Source organism: Miniopterus natalensis, chromosome 2 (assembly GCF_054644295.1).
Source record: "Miniopterus natalensis isolate mMinNat1 chromosome 2, mMinNat1.hap1, whole genome shotgun sequence".
In the NCBI taxonomy this organism is placed as follows: domain Eukaryota; kingdom Metazoa; phylum Chordata; class Mammalia; order Chiroptera; family Miniopteridae; genus Miniopterus; species Miniopterus natalensis.
In genome coordinates this window covers 102,868,031-102,893,915 of record NC_142082.1, presented here as the reverse complement: position 1 = coordinate 102,893,915, position 25,885 = coordinate 102,868,031, and the positions used below count along the sequence as shown (strand labels likewise).

Here is a 25,885-nt window from a genome sequence, read left to right as displayed (position 1 = left end):
CTCCCATCTGGCAGCCATCAGTCCGTTCTCTGTATCTATGAGCCTGTTTCAGTTTTGCTTGCTTGTTGATTTTGTTTTTTAGCTTCTGACGTTTTAGTAATTGTTTTCAGTCACAGTTAACTCTACCTTCCTATTTATCCTTTCGGTACCTTCTGATTGAAGCCTGTGGTAAGCGTGACAGTCATGATTTCTTTTGTCCCTGCGATGTCGGCAGACTCCCACACACCTGAGGTTTAGCCCATGAACTCCATGTTCTTCCCAGTCCCCAGTGGCTCTTTGCTCACTGGCGTCCCTTGGATCACTGTCTTCCTTCTTATCACAGCTTTCACCTCTCATATCCATTTAATGTTCCCCTTGCAAACTGCCCGAGTTAGGCATTTCCTCAGATTTCTCTTTAGTTAATATCTGTGTGAGCCCATCTTTGGCATTTTTGTTCCTCAGGACTGTGAGTGAACAGAGTTGGGCCAACAAAACAAGAACGGGAAGGTGAGAATGTTCCAGTCACAGCCCGAGGGTGGAGTTCATCTAACTTCACCCACCTCGAACAGGCCGTGGTATGTCCTTGTCTCAGAAGTAGCTGAAGTTTAAGATGTTGACAAGGCATTTATGCTGGTTTCCAGAAGCCGAGGGATTGGCTTTCGGAAGGGTCAATGGAGACTGTGCTACCCATCGGGAGAGCTGGGAGCATAGATGGGGCCTGGGGGGACCCTTACCTCATCTCCACCCCCCCCCCATGTTCTGCCGTTTTTATTCCTTCAAAATACTTTTTGCTCCCCATAGCCAAGATCTAATATAGTTTCGTATTGTGTATACGTTGATCTGGGCTGCACAGCTCAAGCTTCTTGCTTTGAGTATGTTTTGTCTCCCCACCTGCAGTCAAACCCTCTGAACACAGGACAGGATTCCTGTTCCTTTCGGCACAGTCAGTAGTGACTGAGCAGTTTCCCCACCAGAACTGACTCCTCCCAGCACCAATGTTCCCCTGAGAGTCACCTGAGATTAATCTGGTTGTATTGTTCAACTTCTTTGGAAATTACTCTTCTGTGGAGGGAGTGAGAATGTAGATTCTTTAAACTAGGCCAATTCTACAACTAATGGTTTTATGTAATGAAAATGAATAGTTGTTGAAGAGGAGACTGGGTGGGGAACAGAAGGATTGAGAGCATCTTGGGGAATGAACGCAGTTCTGTGTAAGTTGTGGTCTGATTTACCTCAGTTTCCCTGACCTGCCAGTCCTTTGCCAGCTGCTGCCTGAATGTTGGACAACTGGGTAGTTTTTCTCTTGCTTCTGGCTTATTTGGAAGCTCTGCATGAAGTCTACAGTAAAAAGGGTGAAAATATATTTTTCTCTTTACAATAGTTAGCTCCTGACAGGAACAGTTTTTGGTTAAGGAAATTTCAAAACACTAAAAGGTAACAAACTAAATGGGCCCCAACTTCCTTACTAGAGAACATTGGGAGTTGATACCTACTCTGAAGGGATTTTTGAAGACCAAGTAAATGATACAAAAAAGAAAATACACACAGATGCGCACAGAGAAGAGAGTCTGGGACACTGGATTTTTCGTCAGTGTTGTCTTCCTTATTACAGTAAAGTGGGAGGTGGCAGGCTCAGCATTTGCAAGTGGTGTGATCACTAACAGCCCTTTCAACCAAATTCCATTTTTGAGAAATACATTCCTGTCCTTAAAATAAATGAGAGGTGGGGTCTTGAAAACCCTTCTGACTTGGAGGAACAATTTGTTCTCTTAGGCACTGGTGGAGTTGGCCTTTGTATGCAAGTCATGTTTCATAGTAATGGACTTCTGTGCTTTTGTAATACAGTATTTAATGTTTTTATTAGAATATCAGTTTTATAGTCTACTTGCATGAGGGCAAGTGCCCTTATTAAAGAGACCCAGTGAGCTCCCTCTACCCCACTGCCAGAGGACTCAGCAAAAGGATGATGGTCTTTGAACCAGGTGCCTGGCTGTCACCAGGTACCAAGTCAGCTAGCACCTTGATCTTGGATTTCCCAACTTGCAAAACTGAGAAGTAAATTTCTGCTGTTTATAAGTCACCCAGTCTATGGTGTTTTTTGTTATAGGAGCCTGAATGGACTAAGACAGTAACCCTCAGTGGACTGAGTCTGTAACATTTAAGGCCACGTTGGCAAAGGCTAGTGTATTAAAATAGAGAAAAAAACTCAAAGGAATGTGGGTCTTGAATGTGTCTTACAAAGGTATAATTTTATGTCTCTACTGTAGATATAATTCTTACTTCTTAACCGGTGCCCTGGTACTATTTCAAAATATGAGATGTGGAACCAGACACACTTGGGCCTGAATCTTGGCATAACTATGACCAGCCATGTGATCCTGGGCAAGTCTGGTACCTTCTCTGAAACTGTTTCCACCTTTGTTAAGTTAGTGCCCACTGAGTAGAGTTGTTTCAAAGGTTAATTGCCTGGTATATATTAATTCCTAAATTGGATGGCGATAATTCTTCATGTGGGCACTGCCTTCTTTCTTATTATATGGGAATTGTGTAGCTATTATCTCAAACTCTGCCAAGAAAGGTGCTGATTCTCCTCTCCAGTAAGTCTTTTTTTTTTACTTGTAAAATTTATCTTTATTGTTGAGAGTATTACAGGTATACCATTTTCCCCCGAATTGGTCCCCTCCACTTCTCTCCCACCCCCTTCCCAGGCCTTCACCCCGTTATTAACTGTGTCCATGGGTTATACATATAACTTCTTTGATTAATCTCCTCCCACCCTCCACCCCCCTTCCCTCTTTCCTCTGAAATATGATCATCTGTTACATGTGTCAATGTCTCTGGATCTATTTAGTTCGTCAGATTCTTTTGTTCATTAGCTTCTTCTTAAAGAAGACCCTTCAACATTTCCTGTAGTGCTGGTTTGGTGGTGATGAACTCCTTTAGCTTTTCCTTGTCTGAGAAGCTCTTTATTTGACCTTCAATTCTAAATGATAGCTTTGCTGGGTAGAGCAATCTTGGTTGTAGTTCCATGTTTTTCATCACTTTGAATATTTCTTGCCACTCCCTTCTGGCCTGTAAAGTTTCTGTTGAGAAATCAGCTGACAGTCGTATGGGTGCTCCCTTGTAGGTAACTAATTGCTTTTCTCTTGCTGCTTTTAAGATTCTCTCTTTGTCTTTAACCTTTGGCATTTTAATTATGATGTGTCTTGCTGTGGGCCTCTTTCGGTTCCTCTGTGCTTCCTGGACTTATAAGTCTATTTCTTTCCCCAGGTAGGGGAAGTTTTCTGTAATTATTTTTTCAAATAGGCTTTCAATTCCTTGGTCTCTTTCTTCCCCTTCTGGCACCCCAATAACATGAATGTTGGGCCTCTTGAAGTTGTCCCAGAGGCTCCTTATACTATCTTCATATGTCTGGATTCTTTTTTCTTTTTGCTCTTCTGGTTGGGTGTTTTTTGTTTCCTCATGTTTCAAATTGCTGATTTGATTCTCAGCATCCTCTACTCTGCTGTTGATTCCCTGTAAATTATTCTTCATTTCAGCTCATGTAGCCTTCATTTCAAATTGGTACTTTATTATATTATTGATTTTCTCAGTTATTTCCCTAACAGTCTGCTTAAACATCCTTATAACCAAAATTCTGAACTCTCTATCTGTTAGCTTGCTTGGATCTATTTCATTTAGTCCCTCTTCTAGAGATTTCTTCTGTTCTTTCCTTTGTGACATTTTTCTTTGCCTCCGCATTTTGGCTGCTTTCAGGTGTTTGTTTCTATGTAGTAGGTAGAGTTGCTGTGTCTCCTGGAATTGGTAGAGTCGCTTTGTGTAGTAGGTGTCCTATAGGGACCAGTGACTCAGCCTCCCCAGTCACCTGAGCTGGGCCTTCTAGGTGCTCCCCTGTGTGGGCTGTGTGCACTGTCCTGTTGTAGTTGAGCCTTGGTTGCTGTTGGCATCCCTGGGAGGAACTGACCCCCAGGCCAGTCAGCTGTGAGGACCAGCTGCAACTACAGCCAGAGAGCTGCTGTGCTGGAGACACCCTTATGGATCAGGATTTACTTCAGTGGAGCTTTGGTGTTTACCAAGTGCACCCCTTGAGTGTCACTCGTGGATGTGGTAGGGTTGTAATCCAGCGTGGTAGAGTCTGATCACGAGGTGCACTGTCTCTAGGGCCTCCCGGGAGGTGCAAAGTCAGCTTCTGCCAGTGCCTTGCCCAGGGCCACCCAGCATGAGCTACACAGCAATCCGTAGTTGGCTGCTACTTGTGCTGGGCTTGGAGGAGCCCAGGAGAGGCCAAGCTATGAGCCAGTGCAGCTGCCACTAGTGCCAGGCCTGGGGCCCCTTGTCAAGCTGTATGGGGCACACTGCTGCTTGTTTGAGAGATTTTAGGAAAGTCCTAAGCATAAGGCTTGAGAGGCCATTTGCATAGAAAAGCCCCTGGAAATGGCCTGGATGAGCTGCAGGTGGGGAGGGGCGGGGCCTCCGGGAATCACGGGGCGGGGCCAAAGGTGTGAGTCAGGTGCTGGCGATTCAAACATGCCGCCTGCCTGCCGGCTGTGTGCGGGGAGGACTCGCCAAAGGAGCCATGGCCTCCGCCAGCCCTTCTGCCTGGGAGGAAGCCGCCCCCCCACCTCTCGCCCCAATTTCAGGCAGGTTAGTTCCCCCCGAGTGTCCCAGGTCCTTTCAGGCTGCTGCCCGGCGCTGGGCTCAGAGGGAGCGCATCCGAGTCCGTGCCGGGCCCTTTAGGAGGAGCTGCTGGGGCTCCCGCAGCCTCCCCGACCCTCAGCCACAGTCCCCGCTGGTTTCACAGCCCGGAGTTGTGGGGACGTCTCTTCCCTGTCTGGAACCCTGGGCTGGGGGCCTGTTGTGGGGCTGGGACCCCTCCCTCCTCCTGGAAACCCCCGCCGCCGAGATTCCCTCCCGGGTTTCAACTGTGGCACCGGGTGTGGGCCCGCGGGATGTCTCAGTGATTCACCCCCATCCGCCCGCGTCTGCGACTCTCCTACTGGTCTTGGTGCTTCCTCAGTTCCCTGGCTGTGGGGCTTCTGTTCAGCCAGATTTCGGGAGGCTCTGAGTGATGGTGGTTCTGTGTTTTAGTTGTAATTTTGATGTGGTTGCGGGCGGCGGCGGGTGCAGCTGTTACCTACGCCGCCATCTTGTTGTTCCTCCGTAAGTCTTTTATTTAATATTTGCTGAGTGCTTTACTTGAGCTTGTGATTTAGTTAGGAAGATAAACAGTAAATAAAACAACTAGATAACTTCAGATTATAGTAAGGGCTATCAAAAAATACACAGAGAATGTAAGGAAAAGTCAGGATGGGGTGGGGAAGATCAGCAGGTGCCTCTCTGGGAGGTGATGTTTGTGTCCAGATATTGGGAATAGAAGGAGCCATTTAGAGAAGGGCCTGGGAGGGGGGTGCACCAGGCAGAGAAAGCAGCAAGGGCAGAGGATGGGAGCAGAAAAGAGTGGTGGACGCTGTGGTGAAACCAGAGGTGGTTTTTAGGGAGTCCAGGGCCAGAATCTCCGGGGTCTCACCTGAAGCCAGCCTTCTTACTTTTGAGGACCTGTGCCTTGGAGTTTGGGCTGTCAGGAATCACCATCATCTTCAGGGGTTGTCACAGCTCTTCACAGCAACGTGCTCTCACCCCACAGTCCTGGGGCAGGACAACTGGAACTCCCCAGACACCACAATCCCACCGTTCACCAAGCTGTATGTGTCAGAGTGAGGGACACTACATTGTTTCCTCACAAATGCTTCCTTTTAAAGATATCGGAGTGCCCTCCAAAAATGCACTGTTTGATCCTGTATTACTTGGCAGTATGGTAAAAATAAATAAGATGCTTGTTTCCCTGAACTTGAAAAGAAGGCACAGTGTGGTGAACTAGATGTCACACAAGACATCACAAATGATCAGGGAAAGTATCCAGCACCTTGTTCATCCTAGAGAATCCGGTGAACTCAACAGTGTGATGATAGAGCTTTTCTGAAGGTGCAATAGAAATATCCGGGCATCACAGCACAGGATATGCACATGAACTTTATCTCATTAAAGATACTTTTAAACTTACAAAAAGGGTTTAAATGACTTAGTTAAAATTTTAAAAATTTATCTTGATTGTTAGAGATGTCCCCATTTTCCCCCCAGGCTTAGTTAAATTTTTAAAAATTCATTAGTGTTACACTGTGGGCATAGATCGGGTCCATGCGATCATTTTTGGGGAGTGCTCATGCAATTCTAGAGAAATGAAGTAAAGTGAAATTAAAGTGAATACAGAGATGATGAGAGTAATACCACGATCATTTGAGGCCAAATAAAATATAGAATTACAAACTTTATGTATGTTTTTATTCTTTTGAGGCATATAAATATATTCCATACACATTTTTTTTCTTGTATGCTTTGTGTATTTGCTCACACCTGAAAAAGTAAACCTTAGTGTCTTATTTCCTTCAGTCTGTGCCTGTATTTCTTTGACATAGTTTCCTCTTACTGTATGTATGTGACACAGCTTCAGCAGTATGGTTGGGCAGAAAAGGGGGGGTAATAAAAGAGATGCAATCTCAGTGTGTTTTAAAATGCACCCAGGGTTTGTTTGAATCCCTTAAGACACACAGATGCAGAAATGATGCCATGAAGGAAGAAGCTTGTGCTCCCAGTTCCCTGGATGCAGGAGGCATGTCTGCTAAGCGGGGCCGCACGGGGAAGCTCAGTGTCAGTGAAGAGGCAGAGGGAGGGAGGGGAAAGTGTGGGCAGCAGCTTTCACTGTGGTTTCTGCGGGAAAGGCAGGGCAGTGTAAGCAGACTTAGGATTCGACAGATTGAATAACTTCAGTAGGCTCTGGGACATAGGGGCTGCGCCTAGTTGTGTGGTGTCTGGCCCAGGGATGATATTAGGGCAGACTGGATGTGTGAGAGCTCAATAAAGGAGGTAATGGAGTGGCATGAGCTTCCAGTTGGTTGAATTACATATGAAAGACATGCTCTCAGGAAAGTAGTTTGCTATCTCTAGGAATTAGCTAACTCTGGAAGGTAGTGCATCCTTGGTTAGTGATGCCCCAGATGCCAGAACATCAAGAATACAGAAAATATAAGTGAAATCCTGTGGTATTTGTATTTTTCTGACTTATTTCACTTAACATAATACCCTCTAGGTCCATCATGCTGTTGCAGATGTCAGAATTTCATTCTTTTTATTGCTGAGTAATAATCTATATATACCACATCTTTTTTATTCATTCATCTTGGTTGCTTTCATATCTTGGCTATTGTAAATAATACTGCAGTGAACAGAGGGATGCATATACAAATACTTCATCGTTTCACTTACACGTGGAATTTAAAAAAATCAAAACAAACGAACAAACAAAACAAAACAAAAACAGATTCATAGAAACAAAGAACAAACTGATGGTTACCAGAGGGGAGGAGGGTGGAAGGATGGGTGAAAAAGGGGAAGGGGAAGATAATAGTTTGATGACTTTGCATTGTGATAGGTGGTTACTGGACTTAGTGTGGTGAGCACATAGTAAGATATATATAAATGTGAAATCACTATGTTGTACATCTCAAATGAATATCATATTGTATGTCAACTATACTTTAATTTAAAAAGCTGGGAAAATAAGAAAATGTAGTTAATACGCACTGAGAAGCATTTAGTTCTCCAGAATCCAATTGAGACAAGACACATATACATGAATAACTTGTAATGGAAGGTGGCATGAGATCAATGCTGAAGGGTGAGGTAAATTTTCTCAGACTTCATGGAAAGGGTCATTTGTCCCCTAGGGTTCTGAGGAGAGGTCCCAAAGGATGGGTAGAACAGGCAAGCATGTTCAGAGGGGAGTATGATTGTAGGAAAGGAGAGAAGAGAAATGAGCATGGTGAGTTCGGCGAACAGGGACAAGTGTGTGCAAAGCAGGGGCTTGTACTGGAGAGAGCTCAGTGGTTAGAAGGACATGCTGGGAGCTCAAAGAGAGGTAGGATGTGTTTGTTAGAAGTGCAAGTTCAGATAGCATGCCCCTGGCTTTGCATTCTGACTCAGCCGCTCAGAAATCAATTACTTAAGTAATACATTTTCAAATACTAGCTATTGCTTGGAATGGGGGGATGGATATGTTATGCAGTGTGTCAGAAAGCAGTGAGGTGCCACTGTGGGCAATTCAAGGGCTTTGGTTAGGAGGTGTGAGATGGAGAGGGCTTCCGAAAGGCTATGATGGGATTGGGAGTGAAAAGGAAGAAATGAATGGAGATATTTGGTTATGTAATTTATCCAGAGAGGACCTCAGGCTTGGAGCCTCATAATATCATCATAATGTTATTGGTAAAATGAATGTGTTGTGAAACTTTGAAGCCTGGAGTGCTGCAAGTGGGTGTATGCTCATTTTCCTGTGGAGCAGGTCAGTTATTATCATCTGATTCCCATAGGGGACTAGAACCCAACACAAGTAACTCAGAGTCTGGAGTCGGGTGGACCTGGGTTTGGATCATGCCTCTGTCATTTATTTTTTTTGGGTAATATAGGGCAAGTTAACCCTTTAAGCTGCCAATAGAAACTAATTGTAATATTCAGGAGAGAGCAATCAGAATAATGGGGTGATGTGCTCCTTCCTCTGCCTAGAACACTGACTAACCCACTCCCACTTGTCCTGTGGCTAAAACATCGCCTTCTCTGTGCTTGTGTTGTGTCCTGTGCTCATTGCCATTGCAGTGGTCGTCACTGCACCCTCTAATTGCCTGTCTGCCCCCCCCAGGCTCAGCGTTGAGTCGCGTGTGTTCTTGGCATCTAGTACGATAGTGTGTAGACCTCGCAGGTGTTCCATGGGCTGCTTGGCGTTCCATTTAAAGAGGTGTTGTTGAAGAACCTGAGTGGGGGGCCTGTTTATCAGTTTGGAGAGGAGACCACTCAGGGAAGACTTGAATGAGCTTTCAGACGCTGAGAGCTGTCCAAGCCGGGCTGGGCGGCTCTGGCAGGTGAGTGTACTGTCTCAGAGGTGTCCAAACAGGGCCACAGTGCCAAGGGTGACATGGGTGGGTTTGTGTTCTGTCTTAGTGAAAGAGCCTCTCTGATATTCAGGCTAGAAGAGACATAAGGTTTTGGGTTGATTGCTGTTAGTAGTCAGTATTGTGCGTATAAAAGGGGTGAGGATTCCATGTTATATTGGTAGAACTTCCCTTTCAGAACCGTTGCGTCCATGGCTCTGGCTCGACATGTCTTATTATTTTATGTAACACATCTATGTGATATTATGTAATAATATTATTAAAATGTTATTATTAAATGTTGTTTTCCTTTATATTCTCCTGTACATGTGTTCTTTCTTGCTCTAGAATTATAATTAGCCATAATGTTTTAAGGCCCGTGACACAGAAAGGAAAAAAGTGGCCCTCACTTATAAGAGTAGAAGTTGAGACATAGAAAGGTCCAGTGGCTTCTACAAGCTGGAGCTCAGATCAGAAACCAGCATTCCATACTCTCTGACGGGGCTTTTTTCTCTTTTATTATTCAGAGGAAACCAGATTAACAAAATTGTGATTACTGTACAATAAAGAGGACATTACTTTTTGTTTTTTCTAAACTCTGACTTTGTATTTATCATAGACAATACCTAATCATGATCTCCAGAGCCTTTCCTGTTCTCACCGCTGAAAGTCTCATTGCTTATTTTTAGTTTAGTGCTCATTTGAGGGGAGCGGACAGATTTTTGTTTACCTCTGATTTTAGTTTCTTTGCTTGTATGGTTGCTCTAATGGACACATAATTTTTGTCATGCCCCAAACACAAATCACGAATATTTGCACCATTTCTAATCTAATCAATGTATACTAAGGACAGTCTCAGTCCAGCTTCCTTACTGGGCTTGGATTGGGGACATGAGCCACCTGGCCAACCTACATATTTAAAACCAGAAGTCATGAAATGTCTTGGACATTTAATTTTCTCAGCAAAATGCATTAAGACAGATACTACCCACCAATTTTGTCACTGTTGTGCCCATTTAAAAATTCTGGGAACTAGAAATGGTCCAAGGTGCAGTTCTGGCCAGTAAGAGATGAGCTGAAGGTACCTGGGATGCTCTAGTTCCAGATAGTTCCCCTTCTTCCTGTGTGAACACAGCTGTGAATCTGAAGGGGAGCAGCTGTTTTGTGACAGTAATGTGACAAGCTGATGGAATAAAGATGCCTGGGACATTGACATTTGTGAGCTGCTGCATCAGCACCTCTGAAATTCTCATTCTGAGAGGAAAATAACCCTCAGTGGCATAGGTGACTGTAGGGGGGTGGAGGGGTTGAGAAGAGATTAACCAAAGAACTTACATGTATATATACACAGCCCATGGACACAGACAATAGTGTGGTGAAGGCCTGGGTGGGGCTGGGGGGAGGGGAGCATGGAGGTGGGGAAATGAAGGACATCTGTAATACTGTCAACAATAAAAAATATATATATTAAAAAAGAAGCAAAATTCAGTTTCTCATTAAAAACACTTTTTTTTTTAATAAAAAAAACACCTTTGTAACACTTTTAAGAGTGAACCAGTATCAGTATTCCTAAACTGTAAACAATGGGGAACTGAACTATCAAAGGAAACACATTAGGGATCATATATTAATAGACAAAATCCCTTAAATTTTCTTATTGCCTTTATACATCAATGTGTAATATTTAAGCATAACTGAATTCCTTGTTAAGCAAACATTTTTCCACATGCTGCCTTCTCTTTATCTTTCTGTGCCTTTATATTTTGTTTGACTTTCAGCAATTCTGTCTGGATAACTTTATCTTCTGGCGCTATCTCCTGAGCTTTCTTAAGATCAGCGAATGCTTGGTTGTATTTGTTCAGTCCTGATACCCTTGAGCTCTACAGTACAGTGCTTTGGTATCTGATGGATCTTTCAAGAGTCTCCAAACAACTGTCAGTTGCTCCCTGCCAATCTGATGTCTTCGATTTACAAGTGCCAATATTCAGCATGCAGCTTAAAGCTACAGGTTGCAGCCCCGATCTGTCAGCTTTCTCAGTAACAGCTTTTTAACCTTCCACATGTCTTAGAACCTTTGTATATTTTTTAATGGCTATCTCCCAGTTCTGTGCTTTGAAAAAAAGTATTTCCAATGTTGTTGTTTTTTAAAATATATTTTTATTGATTTTTAGAGAAACAGGAGGGAGAGGGATAGAGAGATAGAAACATCGATGAGAGAGCAACATCATCATAGGCTGCCGCTTGCGTGCCCTCTACTGGGGTTCAAGCCCACAGCCCAGGCATGGCCCTGACCTGGAATTGAACAGGTGACCTCTCAGTTCATGGGTCGAAGCTTAACCACTGAGCCACACCAGCCGGGCTCCAATGTTTTTAAGTCTTTTATTATTAATAATATTTTACCTACATCTTTTAAATCTATATCTGCATCCACAGGGAAATCTGGATGACTGTCACCAGGACCATCTTTTGGGAATATTCCCTAATCATCCCCTTCCTTCAATTCTCTGCATTCTGCAGTAACACACAATTTGGCAGGTGTTTCACCTTTCACTTCTACATTTTCCAGAATTCTTGCCACACCCATTCCTTTTATTTCTTGGCCAAGTACCACATGTTGCCCATTCAAATGGGGAGTTGGGACAGTTGTGATAAAGAACTGAGAACCATTTGTTTTGCAGCCTCCATTTGCCATGCTCAATAAACCTTCCTGGTTGTGCTTATAATAGAAATTTTCATCTTCAAACTTTTCACCGTAAATACTTTCTCCACCTGTCCCATTCTGATTTGAGAAGTCTCCACCCTGAATCATAAATTTCTTAATAATTTGATGGGACAGGCATCCTTTGAAGTGGAGTAGCTTCTCAGCAGTGGGTCCAATGCATTTTTCTCCTATACGCAATGCTTGAAAATTTTCTGCAGTTTGGGTACAACATCTGCAAACACTTCTGAGACAATTTGACCAACTTACTCCTACACCCATGTCAAAGAAGACTTGGGGGTTACTGGGGTTGGAGGGCTTAGCTTGGGGGAACAGGTGCAACATTTTGACTTACAGAGACGTTTGGATGCAGATTTGGAGCACTAAGAACATTTGTAATTCTAACCATAGTATCGGCTCGTTTTTAAGTGTTTGCATGCATTCATGTTGCCTCTCAATTTTTTTTCAGCAGTCATTCCATTCTCATTGGTTTTCAATAAGAAGGATTTTCTTATTTGTGACATGTAGTGTGCTTTTCATTTGAAAATCTACAAGATTGAGAAATTGACTTAAATATTATATAAATATTGTGGATCAGTCTTAGATTATTTTTTGTTTAGTATATTACCACAGTCATATGACCATTTTGCCACCAGCTCATAATAATATTAATTCTCCAAAATATGTTCTATTCATCAAAGCATTGATACTGATTGGAATTATTAATCATAATGCAGGAACTTCTAGTAAAATTGCAGGTACATTTTCCTAAGGTGATGACTTACACAGTTCAAGAAACTAGTTCCTCATCTAAGAATTTGCATTTATCATGAAGCACATGTGCATGTATGTCTTTAAAAATGTCTTCAGAGGCACTTAGGTTGGAACCACTTTCTCTGTTATTTCACCAAATGGTTAAAAATGCAATAACCATTTTTAAACAGACATGGAAACTAATGTTTTTCCTTTTAGCATCCTCTGTGTGTGTGTGTGTAAGTTTTCCATTGAGAACTTGGGGCTAAGAAATGTATGTATTGTCAAAATTTTGGAAAAGCAGAATGTATTGCAAAGTGATATCTTAGTTAAGTGGAGTGGTTAATTGTGCGATTCCATTTATTAGGCAGTATGGCTATCTGTCAGGATAAAGACAAAATCGAACTCCTTCCCATATCATATGTAAAAATGAATTCTTATTGCAAACATTACTGCCCTGGCTGGTGTGGCTCAGTGGTTGGAGCGTTGGCCCGAACGGAAGGGTTGCTGGTTCGATTCCTGGTTAAGGGCATGTACCTGAGTTGTGGGTTTGATTCCTGGCCCCGGTTGGGATGCCTTCGGGAGGCAACCGACAGATGTCCCTCTCTCTCTCACACATCCATGTTTCTCTCTCTCTCTAACCCCCCCTCCCCATCCCTCCCTTCCTTCTACTCTCTCTAAAAAAAAGTCAGTGAAAAACTATCTTCAGGTGAATATTAACAAAACAAAACAAAAAAATTATGGACTGACATTTAATAAATCTTTAAAGAGAATCTTAGAGACCATATTTATAGTATATGTATATAATGGAAGGACGGGGAAGTCTTTCTTAATACTGAACCACAGCACGATAATTTTTTTTTGAACATCTACATTGTTCAATGCCTTTTTATATGTCAAAAGTGCCATTTAAAAAACTAAATATATAAATGAATGGTTTAGAAAACTATTTAATATAAATTAAAGTTAATAGTTAGACACTAGCAAGAATTCTTGCAAATGGACACTGAAAAGAGCAACAAGCCAACGGGAGAATGAGCGGAGTGGACGAGGAGGGGATATGGCGAAGCTTTATGGCTCCCAGCTGTTTGGAAATATGTTCAGTTTTGTTATAATCGAAGAAATGCACGTTAGTGTTACAATGTTATATTATTTGACATAGAGCTGAGTACTGTAAAAAGACTTAATACCTACTGCTGGCCGAAATATGGAGATAAGTAATAGTCCCATACATTGCTTGTGGAAATGTGAACTACTGAAATGCTTTTGGGAAGTAATTTGCTATCTATTAAAATTAAAAATGTATGATCTTATTGGAACAGAAAAGGGACATCCAGGAGAAACTTAGGATGTCTTTAAAGGTGCTTTAATTTTTGGAGGTGCTTAGAATGGAACCACTTTTTGAAGTGAAATCTAATAAAAGTAAACATCAGCATTATGTATGAAAATGGATATTCACTGTAGCATGTTTTCTAGAATAAAAGTCTGGAAATAAGGTAATTGCTCCTCATAAGACCATGATTGAATAAACTATGAAGTATTATATAGCCATTAAAAAGAATGAATTAGGGCTATACCATTGACTTACAGGGAGTTTTGCAGTTGTTGAGTGATAAAAGCAGAATTCAGAAAATGGCATAATGTTCCATTTTTGTGGAGCATGGACAGCTTTCTGTATATGTATGAATATGTGCATATCTGTGGAAGATTATGTGAGTTTGGAGAAAATTTTGGGAAGATATGTAGGTCATTAAAATAACTGTCTTTGTATTGGATTATGCATATATCCACAGAGTCAGATGGACTTAAAGCTAATGGAGCTTAAGACCCAGGACATCTGCCCATTCCAAGATCCTGGGAGGGCTTTTGCATTATGTTTACCTGGTCAGGGATTTTGTATAACTTAGGAAATAGACCTGAACTCTGATCAGCTAAGGCCGCTATCTCTTTTCAGTCAGACTTCTGCCGTTACCACACTTTCTCTCCTGTTAGATGACATTGGGGTGGTGTTTTAGGGATTTGGATAAGGAAAATTTGGAACTTACATTTTGTTTGGTTTTAGAGACATATTAATGTGGTGTTCAGTCACTTTTGTGACTAGATAAATTATTAGCTGTTCCAGATAAGAGCAAGTATCAGAAATGCTCCCACTACCACCACCTCAACTGGGGTTGTGTTATGAGAGTGTAGAGTTTCAAAACATGAGTGTGACTTATTATACTTGAACTGTGTGAGTCATATGGGAGAAACAATTTTTGAAATGTATGGGGCCATAAGCTAGTCTACAGGGAAATCTTCAAGATTTTGAGTTATATATAAAAAAAATTTGATAGGAATTTTTCTGAATTTGACAATAATCATTAAAATTTACATGAAGTTACTGTTCATGAATTATAAAGCTGAAAGAAACATGACCAAAAGATCAATGAAAAATAACTTATCAACCGCAGCTAGAGTAAAGAATGAGTTACCTTCCTACTCTTTCTATAAAGACTATTACAAAATTGTTGTGTAAGAAGTGATCTAAGCAAATGAAATAAAAAATATGAGGAGAAAAGTATAGAATGCCAGGTAGTAAAATTACTGTTTCCTGGAAGTTGCAATGTAGTATATTTCAGCCTTCAGGAGCTGTGTTATGTTGTGACTCCTGTCCCCCCATTCTTAAGTGTATTCACTTTTGTGCTCTATTTTGTTTTCATAATTTTGTATTTTTCTTAAAGTGAGACCCACAAATTGTATGCATTTTGTATACAAATTATATCCAGGCCACACAAAATACGTATTTGGATTTTAAAAAATTAACTGGGTACAGAATGAGTAAATGAAATGAAAAGATGAGAAGGCATTTTAGGATTACTTAGGAATGAACTACAGTGTTTTGTGTTTTTATATTAAATGACCATGAATGAATATGCAAGGACCAATTATTAAAATGAAGTAAAGCTTTAAAGCTCTAACTTAAACGTTGCCTCTCTGAGGATTCGTGTTAGAAAATTATTGAGGAACTTGACCTTTGGTTCAGACCTGTGGCTCCAGTAAGATTTACGTTGGGGAGAACCCTGTATGGTGTCTGGCCAGCAGAGGGCGCCTGCCACCAGGCGGAGGCTGGCTGCGGTGGTTAAGAGAATGAATATTTGATGGGGTCAATTTAGAGCTCAACATGTAAGAGGAGAGAAGTCCCTCCTAACCCACCCCTTCCCTCTCTCCATCTCTCTCTCTCTCTCTCTTTCTCTCTCTTGTTCTCTCTCTCACACGAACACACACATAGACACACAGACACACACACAGACATAGACACATAGACACACACACAGACATAGACACACACACAGACATAGACACACACACACAGACATAGACACACAGACACACAGACATAGACACACACACAGACATAGACACACAGACACACACACAGACATAGACACACACACAGACATAGACACACACACACAGACATAGACATATAGACACACACACACAGACATAGACACACACAGACATAGACACACAGACACACACACAGACATAGACACACACACAGACATAGACACACACAGACATAAACACAGAGACACACACACACACAGACACACACACCCACACAGTGCTGAGATGAATGGATGGATTACAGATCGTGTGTTGGGTAGACATGAATAGGGCAAAGCTGCTAGAGAAGATGACCCCTTAGGCTGTTGGCTGGGAAGAAGAGAAAGGATGTGGTTTGATAAAAAGAAAAAAAGGTCTTCTAGAAATTTGGCAGAGGGTTAAAGGAAGCAAGAGAACTTAGGAGCGGATACTCTTCAGGATAAAGTGATTTCCATTTGAGTGGGAAGAACTTTATTCTCATTTTTCCTGTGGGCTGAGGTATAGGGTAGAGGCTCCTGTGTTGAAGGCCAGACTGCTCCTTTCAAAGGAATGACTGTATAAAGGTTTTGTACTCCGACTGCTGTCCTAATGTTTATTTCTTATAAGACACATATAAGGCAGATTAGAATTTCCCTTTCTTATCCATGACCTAGCGCTCGGTTGTTGCTGGTAGAACATAGTGACTGTAGGGATTAGTATCAGATATGAGTGGTTACTAGATCTTTTTGTGGTGGGAAGTATTATAAGAATGAATTAGGTATTTAGCCTAATGTCATGTTCTAATAAACAGCTCCTTATGTATGGCCATTCCTGACATTAGCTAAAAATAAAAGAATGGATGGTTCCTTGTCAGTTATATCTAGATGTTATTAATTTTTGTTTAAAATATCAAATAATTATTGAAATAATACATGTGGATATTTAAAACTTTAAATGATACGGAACCTTATGCAAATCAACAGTTTCCAGCTTCATCTATCCCATTCTGGTTCTGTTCCACCAAAGGCAACCACTTTGAACTCTCTGGTTTCTAAGTTAGTTTTAGAAATTTTCCACCAGGTTTCTAAATTAGTTTTAGAAATGATTTCTCTTAATTCTCTTGTAGAGAAAGGTTTAAATTACTTACCTCAGGGCCAAGTAGTGAAGTGTAGGATATTTGTCTCTTTTCTAGTGTAACTTGCTTTTATTGCTTCATTTTTCTACTGGAACAGTTTTTTTTATATAATTATACTACACAATGTGTATTATAAAAGTAATGTCTCAGAATAATCTCTCAGTTCTACTGTTTTCTCCCCGAGGGACTTCCTTTCTAGGAAGATTGACTGTTTTGTAGATATGGTGTAAATTGATCATCCCAGAACTTTCGTCCTGACTTCTTGAGTTGAATTCCCTGTGCTGTTTTTGTTTTTTTTTGATATGTGTGTTTTTTTTTTTATTGATTAATCTCCAGTATTATTGATACACATATTGCAATAAGTAAGTAGTTTCTCTGTAAAGCTTACAGGCCTTAGCTGATCAGAGTTCAGATCTATTTCCTAAGTTATACAAAATCCCTGACCAGGTAAACATAATGCAAAAGCCCTCCCAGGATCTTGGAATGGGCAGATGTCCTGGATCGTAAGCTCCATTAGCTTTAAGTCCATCTGACTCTGTGGATATATGCATAATCCAATACAAAGACAGTTATTTTAATGACCTACATATCTTCCCATAATTTTCTCCAAACTCACGTAATCTTTCACAGATATGCACATATTCATACATATACAGAAAGCTGTCCGTGCTCCACAAAAATGGGACATTATGTTATTTTCTGAATTTTGCTTTTATCACTCAACTGCAAAACTCCCTGTAAGTCAATGGTATAGCCCTAATTCATTCTTTTTAATGGCTATATAATATTTCATAATTTATTCAATCATGGTCTTATGAGGAGCAATTACCTTATTTCCAGACTTTTATTCTAGAAAACATGCTACAGTGAATATCCATTTTCATACATAATGCTGATGAGTTTACTTTTATTAGATTTCACTTCAAAAAGTGGTTCCATTCTAAGCACCTCTGAAGATTAAAACACCTTTAAAGACATCCTAAGTTTCTCCTGGATGTCCCTTTTCTGTTCCAATAAGATTATATTGGAACACGTCTCTTGTCTTGGGTACTTCAACCAGAAACCTTATATCTTAGAGTTCTGGGAAATTTTTTAATATAATTTTTAAATGTTCTCTTTCTCTGTTTTTGTAGAAGTCTTAATGTTGGATATTGACTCTCATATTGGTATCCTTTGATCTCCTTTCCTTTACTTTTTCATCTTGGTTTTTTGTTCTGCTTTATGGGAGATTACTCACTTTTATTCTTTACTCCTAGATTGCATTATCTTAGGCTATGACTCTTCTACTCCCACTACTAGCTCTTTTATTCTGTTACTTTTAAAAAACAGAATCTTATTTTTTTTATCTTGAAAAGTAATAGACTTTATTTTTTTCAGAACTTTTTCTTGTTTTTCATGAATGTATTATCACCTTATGACTCTGAGGGTGTTAGCATTTAAAAAATAATTTTTAAAAGTTTGCTACTCTGTTTCCTCAAGTCTTCCTTTTTCTCTGTTTTCATTTTTGAATCTCTTTTTCACAGTGGGAACCTTCTACACATACCTGATTATTTTCCAGAGAGAGAGAGAACATAGAAGACTGATGGGGTGCTCTGAGTATGGGTCAGAGAGCAAGGTTTACTTTTAGGTGAAGGACTTTCCCATATGAGTATGTGGAGGATGCCCCCCACCCCCCATTTCCCTGTGAGGTTTCAGTGGTTGCCTAGGGAATAGTCTTTGGATCTCTGGCCATGGGTATAGCAGTCTGGCTGTGTAAGGTTTCTCTGTAGCCAGGATAAGGGGACTTGTGAGAAAAGAATCATGCTGCTTTTTTAATGGTTTTGCTTTTAGCCTTTTATAGCTTATCTTGTGAAGTTTCTCCACACTCTTACCCCTGATCTCCTGGCGAGCTCCTCTGTTTGGAGACTTCTTTGTTTCCCCTTGCTTTCCACCTTTGCCTCAGTCCCTCTTCCATCATTGGTGTCATCACCTCCTGAGCCTCCTCCAGTTTGCAGGGTGAAGCATCTCCCTTCCTGTCCACAGGCTTCTCTGACACACTGAGGTTGTGTCTGATAAGCGACGATGATGGGTAATTTTAATGTGTCAATTTGACCAGGCCATGGGCTGCCCAGACATTTGGTCAAAAATTAATCTGGGTGATTTTAGATGAGGTTACCATTTGAGTTATAGACTGAGTAAAGCAGATTGAGCTTTCCAGTGTGGGGAAGCCTCATCTAATCAGTTGACCGAAAGACCAAGTAAGAGGGAACTCTTCTTGTCTGATGGCCTTACAGCTGGGACATTGCATTTCTCTTGCCTTTGGACTGGAACCACCCCGTTGGCTCTCCTGGGTCTCCATCTTGCTGACTGCAGATCTCGGGACTTGTCAGACTGTATAATTGTCTGAGCCCATTTATAATAAATCTCATTCTGTCTTTGCATCCTGTTGGTTCTGTTTCTCTGGAGAACCTTGACTCAGGCAGTGATCCCCTTATTAGAACTGAATTGCTTTCTTAAAAATGGGCTGGCCTATCTTCTCAGAAAACAGTTCCTAATCTAGAAACCTTTCTTCTTGTCTCACACATGGCCAAGGGCCCTTCTTCAGGCTACAGTCCTCTCTGTGGGCTCTTGCTGCAGCTCATACTCAGGAGGCATCGTGGAGGCATGTAGACAAAAAAATTCTCCTTGGCTGATGATTCTAGTCCTAGTTTTTAAAATGTGGCTGTATATTGTATTTCAGTGGTGCCTGAGTAGGCAGAGGTGGTAAATGAGTGTGCATTTTACAACTGGGAATCAGAAGCTAGGTACCCTTTGGTATCCCAGCCACAAAGGCTATGTTCTTTGTGTCTCCATGTGAAATTTCAAGTAGACAGCTACATGGGTGTGTTCACTTTATGAAAATTTGAGCTGTATAGTTAGTTCATCATGTATGTTGGAAAGTACACAAAATCTAAAAACATTTTCAATTAAAATTAAACATTTGATTATAAAGTTTAGCAATTATGTGAGAAATTAACCAAAATAAAATGACACAACTTGCCTTGGGTTTTGGTATTTATAAACTCCTTTGACTCTTTGCAACACAAAGAACAGACAGTCTTGCTTTATATATTTTGTGCATTCTACACTAGTGAACTCTGTTCACTCCTCACTTCCCCTCCTGCTAGCCTCCCACTTGGTCTGCTTCAGTCCAGCATCCCATGAAGATCTCACTCATTGTTAGAGCTCCTGGACTCTGCTGATGGGGAATTGACCTTTTGGACTAGTTGCAATGACCTCCCCTTGCAACCAGCAGTACAACTGTCTCCTTGACTGAGAGCATAAACTTGGGGAGTATGATTAGGATGGATTTAGACAATTCTATTTTGATACTTGATTTCAGAGTCCTGACACACCTTGCTTGACTTGTAGCCTGTCATACCTGGGACAGCCTTAAACTTTACCCTTTGATAGGGTTCATTTCCTATGTTTGGAAAGAGTATATTGAATTCTGAGTGAAGGGTCAGAGATGTTATAATTAAATGCAATAGACTTTGACCTGTTTTGCTTTGCTTTGGGGGCAGTGGTAGAATCAGGCCTGAATTGTGGCTCTTTCTGTACACATTTTTCTTGGGGCCAGATATTTTCATAATAAATATTTGTTGTTCCTTTTTATTGAAGATAGAGAATCTCATTAAAAGTGATCTTTCAAGCTTTTTAGTGTAAAATTGAGTGAGTCTCACAACTCATTTTTGTTTGATTTTTATCATAAAGTTCACAAGTTTTTTTGTAAAGCAGTTGAATAAAACCTACTTTTCAGTGGTGCCACATTGAAAGATACCAGCCAAAAGCATCTATTGTCTTACATTTGGAACTGCTAATCTGAGAGTCATGCACAGGGAGAGATTTGCCTGGCAGCGTGCCTGTGCTCAAAATGTCATCTCTGTTTTCTTTTTCTCAGCCCACATTTCTATGTAAAATAAGCTGCTTCATGTCCAGAGCTCACTGATTTAAAAAAACAACAGCAAACAGATTTAGAAATATACTATTTAATAGGAATTATAGGGCCTCTCTAATTTATGGATTTATGTTCAAAGGTATATTTATAAGTTGATTAAAATCTACCCCACTTTTCACATGGGATGTGTATTATACTTTTTTTTTTTTCTTAAAATAGATCTTTATTGATTTCAGAGAGAGGAAAGGAGGGGGAGAGAGAGAGACAGAAACATCAATGATGAGAGAGTCATTGATCGAGCCCACAACCCAGGCATGTGCCCTGACCGGGAATCGAACCCCGATCGCCTGGATCCCAGGTCGACGCTCAACCGCTGAGCCACGCCCGGCCGGGCAAGGGATGTGTATTATAAAGACTAGGCTGAAAAGTCTATGTGAGCCATAATAATGTGCTGTGAAGGACAGCACTAGTAGTAGTACCCTGTCTGGGTCCAGTTACTGCATCCTGGGAGCAGGCTGTGAGTAAGTCTGTGCCCAACAGTTTTTTTTCTCAGCTGTAGACTAAGAAATAGGAAAAGTGTTGAAAATCAAAATGTCAGTGTGAGCTTATTAACCTTTTCTTTGTAGCTGGTGAAATTTCAGTAGTTTAGTAAAATGAAGTGAACATTTCAGTGAGGTGTCATGTTTTAATATTGACAGGCCCTGTTTGTCAGCAGGAATTTTTATATTTGAGGGGATTTCCAGAATGGAATTTGGGAGGGATGGTTGGCAAAGCAGCAGGAGTCTATGCCGGGGTGGGCGGCATAGGCTTTGCACATCTCTTGGGTGACTCCCATGTGGACAGTGATGTCAGTGTCATTTTCAGTGGGAGGGCCCACTGGGGGAGGCCTTTGCCTTTAGTTACCTCAATGGCTCCTACTCTTTCCTATGAGTCAGTTTAGTGCACTCTTCATGAATAAGTGAATTAAACTGCTTATGAAGGCATGAACAACCTTCTTAGGACACTGTGTTGTCTTCTCGTCTCCTACCTCCAATAATCCAGAGCTCCCTGCTGAGTGAGTATTTTGAGTGGAGAAAGGTGAATGACATCTTCCAGGGACCTGGGTAGATGGAAGGTTTCCGGGACATGGTCCTGGAGCACTGGTTCAGCTCAGTCACCTCTTGTGGAGAAGGTTGACAGGGCTCTCCACTCCTTCGGTCAAACTGAGCACTTACTGTCCACTGGGCACATGTGAGAAACATATTGCCCATGTCATACAAGAGAATAAAACAATAACGGTTGCTTTTGGCTGCCTGTATACCTTGGCGTGGATTTCCATTGCTCACATTTGCTGTTGGCCTCTTTTAAGGGGAGGTTACATTTGAGCAGCTATTGCATTTTAGATTTGCCTTTGGAGAACAGTTGTCACCTTCAGTTTCTCTCACAGCTGGCAAAACATACTCAAACATTATCTCTGGGTTCTTGCTTTTGCTGCATTGTGGCGACCAGATCCTATAGTGCTTTATGCTTTGTGACAGGCAGGTAGCCCCAGGCACATGTTTTTGTCAGGCCCTATTTTCTAATAGGTTGTTTCCCACACTTGCTAGATCCCAACAGTTACCAAGAAAAAAGTGTCCACCATACACAGAACCAAGTTCCACCCCTCCTGAGTCAGGTTCTCCAGGGGACAGGTCTGCATGTTGCTACTGTTGCCAGATCTTGTCTTCTTGGAATCTTCCGAGGCTTCCCATCTACTGAGGAGAAAAAGGCCGCTGTGTGAACATGAGCTCCAAAGCTCAAGTTGGCCTCTGTGGTCTCTCTTCAGACTTCTCCACACAGTTTCTCCCACACTGGCCCCCTCACTGCTCCTCCAACAGGAGGAACGACAGGAGCGTTCCCCCTCAGTGTTATTGCACTTGCTGTTCCCTCTCTCTGCACAGCTCTTCCCCTGTGTATCCACGTGGCACGTTCCTGCTGCTTCACCTCCTCCAGGGCTTAGCTCAAGGCTGCGCCTTCTCAGTGAAACTGACCCTGGTCACTCCAGTGAGATGACCGCCCCCCGGCCTCCACCAGTGTGCCCCTCTGTATTCTCCTTCGCCAATCTGTTTCCTCCACAGTATTCACCACCATCTAGCCTGCTGTGTATTTAAAAAAAAATTAATCTGTCCTGTAGAATACGATTCCCTGTGGGGTATGCATTTTTGACCAGTTGGTTCCCTGCAGTGCCTAGCACTGTGCCTGGTGTATAGGTAGAACTCAGAAAATATCTGTTGCTCGCTGGATGGATTTTTTGACAAGCCTCTGGCCATTCTTCATGTCTCCCAATTTCAGGAAAGATTGATCTAGCAGAGATTTAGGGGAAACTGAGTGAACCACAGGAAACGTTTGTTTTCCCCTGGTTATTTCTTCCCATTCTCTGGGTTCTAAGACTTGCTAAGTGCCTGGACTTGCTTGTAGCCCCTGCCTGTCCTTGCTGTGAACAGCCACCCTGGCAGGGATGCTGACATATGTATGCAGTGTGAGTGAGAATCTTTTGGAAGTGACTAATTTACTTGGGTAAACAAATTTTTCTGCCAGAAGCACCTTCATTCATCCATTTCACCTATAGATGTTCTTTCTCCTGGTACAGTGAGTGGTAAATGTCTCCCAGGTTTCTATATCTTATCGTTTTTAGCTGTATTGACTTCCAGTAGGAGGTTTGAACAAAGCTACCTCAAGGGTAGTTGCCACTCAAAGTATAGTACTTGGACCAGCACTAGCCCCATGTGGGAACTCGTTAGAAGTGCAGAATCTCAGGCCCTCCTACTGAATCAGAATATGCATGAAATGGTTAATTTTATGTCAACTTGGCTGGGCCATGGTGCCCAGATATTTGGTCAAATGTTATTCTAAATGTTCCTGTGAAGGTGTTTTTTTTTGGATGAGATTAACATTGAAATTGGTGGACTTTGAGTAAAGCAGATTACCCTCCATACTGTGGGTGGGCCTCGTCCAGTCAGTTGAAGGCCTGAATAAAACAAAGTCTGACTTCCCTGGGCAAGAAGGAACTCTGTCAGCACATGGCCTTCAGACTCAAACAACATCAGATCTTCCCTTGGGTCTCCAGCCTGCCGGCCCACGCTGCACGTTTTGGACTTGCCAAGCCTCCACCATCTTGTGTGCTAATTCCTTAGAATAGATCTCTCTGTGTATATACACTCCTGTTGGTTCTGTTTTTCTGGAGAACCCTGATAATACAACCCATTTTAACGAGATATCTAGGAGATTCTTATGCATCTTTAGGTTTGAGAAGCACTGCCCTAGATAAACTCTTCTGGTTGAATGATTTTGATGGGGGCTGCCTTTAGCTGTTTGTAGTTTTAGTGTTTAATTCTGTAACAGGACACCAAAGGGTTGTATATTAAGGCAATTATTTTAATAGTCTAAGTAGCCATCTCTGAGATGGATGTCATTTCCTCTGAATTATTGATTATGCTGATTTTATTTTAGGGTGAAAACATTTATACTCATTTTTCTAGTTTAACTTGAATAAAAGTTGGTATTTTCCCTCCCCTACCTTACCCCTTTATCTTTGGTTTTCTGACATAAATAGGATCTCTTCCTTCCCCAAACCTTTACCCTCATGGTCTTTAGACACATTCGGTCCCCTTAAACACACTTAGTATTTTACCAAAGTGGGAAATGTTCACACATAGATGGGGTCATATGCCAACTGTGTTTGTGTGTGTCTGTTTTATACAACTTGAATCTTGGGTTCAAATGTTATAGTCAAACTATCTTATAAGATGCTTTCTTAAGTGCTATCTTAGAGCGTGTGAATTTTCACTGTTCCTTGACTGGTTGCTTTATTTCAGTGGTCAGTGCTGCCGTAAGGAATGCATGACGTTCTATTTGACTTTGTCTTGTAAGCTGCAGGCAAGAAAACTTTGTGCTATGAGCTATCACGTGCCTGAATTTAGATATATTTTCTTACTCCTGAAGGAACTTAATGTCAGCTAGTTTATTCTGCCTGGCAGAATTTCACCATGACATCTTATTACCCCATAGGGCTACATAGACATAGATGAGTAGGGATTCCGTGTAAGCAAATTTTCTAGCTAATTCAGTGATATTCCTGCAAGTATCATTTTCTTCAAGTTTGAGCTGTTTTATAAGTGGTTTTCATATAACTTGTCATAGATATTTAATACCTTAAGCAGGATAAGGCTAAAAATAAGTCTGTCTGTAAGGACGACTCTAATCACTGTGTATTCGGAAGCACTAGGCTGTTGTACCCTGAGGATGGTCTTCTCTGAGGCAGTGGCAGTAAATGGTACATGGGACACTTTCCTGCACCATTAGGTGACCTCAGGCTGCTCTATTCTTTGAGTTGTCAGGTTTGTTTTTTTGTTTTGTGATTCCAGGATTGGTTGCTGTCAGGTCTTGCAGCAGGACCTGTGCCTCCAGCCTTCTGTCTCCTGTGCCCTTCTATTTTGGTGCTTCTAAGTGGTTGTGTATTTGAAACCTGCTAGATAACCTTGCCAAAACACATTTCAGTTAAGAGTTGGTTCCGAGGCGTGCCTTCAGAAGGTGAGCTAGGAGTCGAGCAGGTAATTTGAGCAGCCAAAGGAGGTGAGGTTCATTTTCCCCCTTCAGATTCTCAGTTCATGCCTTTGGATTATTTCACTGTTCCGTGATTATCTGCCATGTGCTGTGTGCTGAGAACATTAAAGGTGAAGGAAACATTTTTACTGTTTTCAGCATCTATTTTGAGGATAGATAAATAAATATAAAATAAAGCAAAACAGATAGTATGTAATAGTGTAAAACATTAGACTGAGGGCTTGGAAGAAGGAGAGTCTTTGTGGATTTGACCAGCCTTAATGGAAGATATAAGGTTGGACTGGGAGGGGGAATGTGGGAAGTATAGCTTGGTTATGGAGAGTATGTCCCCGGTGGAAGCAAAGTGTGAGCAAAGGTGTCCAAATAAAGGGTAGGTGGAAGGAAGGAAGTTGGTAAGGGTGTGGTTGGGCAAATATCTGTGGTGGGTGTTCAGAGTGTGCTGAACTGTTGTTCACATGCCTGTTCCCTAGGGCAGGTTTTACAGAGTCGACTTTTTACAT

General features: G+C 41.6%; 1 protein-coding gene and 1 pseudogene across 1 annotated transcript in view; one reads left to right on the top strand and one right to left on the bottom strand.

Moving 5' to 3' along the window:
* The window catches only part of ATP8A2 (ATPase phospholipid transporting 8A2), a 510,308-nt gene that overhangs the window by 88,973 nt on the left and 395,450 nt on the right, over positions 1–25,885 (top strand). The gene's annotated exons all lie outside the window — the stretch shown is intronic.
* On the bottom strand, positions 10,661–11,997 carry LOC107546457 (peptidyl-prolyl cis-trans isomerase D-like; annotated as a pseudogene).